The sequence below is a fragment of the Aplysia californica genome, unplaced genomic scaffold, assembly GCF_000002075.1.
Source record: "Aplysia californica isolate F4 #8 unplaced genomic scaffold, AplCal3.0 scaffold00184, whole genome shotgun sequence".
NCBI classification, from domain to species: domain Eukaryota; kingdom Metazoa; phylum Mollusca; class Gastropoda; order Aplysiida; family Aplysiidae; genus Aplysia; species Aplysia californica.
Window position 1 is genome coordinate 1,215,723 of NW_004797454.1, and position 1,146 is coordinate 1,216,868.

The window sequence follows — 1,146 nt, forward strand, 5'->3', positions numbered from 1 at the left end:
CACCCCCTCCCCCCCCCACCAATCTCTCCCACTTGACCCCTGGTCAGTCCACTGACCCCCAAGAACAGACTGGCAGACGTATGGAGGACACATGGAAAGAACAGACCGGCAGACGCTTCTAGAAACTGCACAGAAAATGAAGGGATTAATGCTGGCCCTCTGTCTGCAAGAGATGAGAACGAGAGGCTACAGGAGACAGATCAAGCAAAATGCCCTCTCTGTCTGCTAGAGATGAGAACGAGAGGCTACTGGAGACAGATCTAGCAAAGTGCCCTCTCTGTCTGCTAGATATGAGAACGATAGGCTACAGGAGACAGATCTAGCAAAATGCCCTCTCTGTCTGCTAGAGATGAGAACGATAGGCTTACAGGAGACAGATCTAGCAAAATGCCGGGCTTTCCTTGAGAGTACACCCTGCAGACTCACCCAGGCAACATGGAGGAGCGTGCTAACATCCGGGCAATTGTGAAAACTGGCGTGCCAGGGGTGCGGTATGGAGAGCGAGTCACAGTACAGAAAGTGGAGCGGGTCATGAGCGGAAGGAAGGATAGTGCCGCGGGACCTGATGGGGTGAGTTCATTGAGGCACATTCCAGGCCAGAGGACCCAGTAATCTATACAGAGGGATCGGTCAGGAGGGGAGAGAGAGGTGGGTGGAGTTTTGAGGTGTACAGTGGGAACAAAAAGGTTCATGGCATGTCAGGGGCCATAGAAAGAACAACTTCAAGCATGAAAATGGAGATTGAGGCCGTAACAATTGAGCGCTTGGCTGACTTCAAAATACAAGACCAAGAACTACCCATCTCATCATTGTCACAGACTCCCAGAGCATTCTGCCAAGGGTTGAGAAAGGGCTGCTTCGGAGTGAATGGATGAACCCAATACAACACTCATCACTTAGAGCCGTCACGTGGATATTCTGTCCTGGGCACTCTGGAGTGAAAGGCAATGAGGAGGCTGATAGGCTGGCAGGCAAGTGCCGTGGTTGATGGTGAGGTGAAATTTGACAAAGGAGAAGTGTTGAAGACCCTGGAGGAAAAGTGGCGGGATGAGGAAGACAGGGAGACAGCAGAACACCGCGCAGTCATTAGGATGCGGGAAATGGGGATAGAGAGAGGGGAGAAGGACGAAAGGAATGATCATCTGG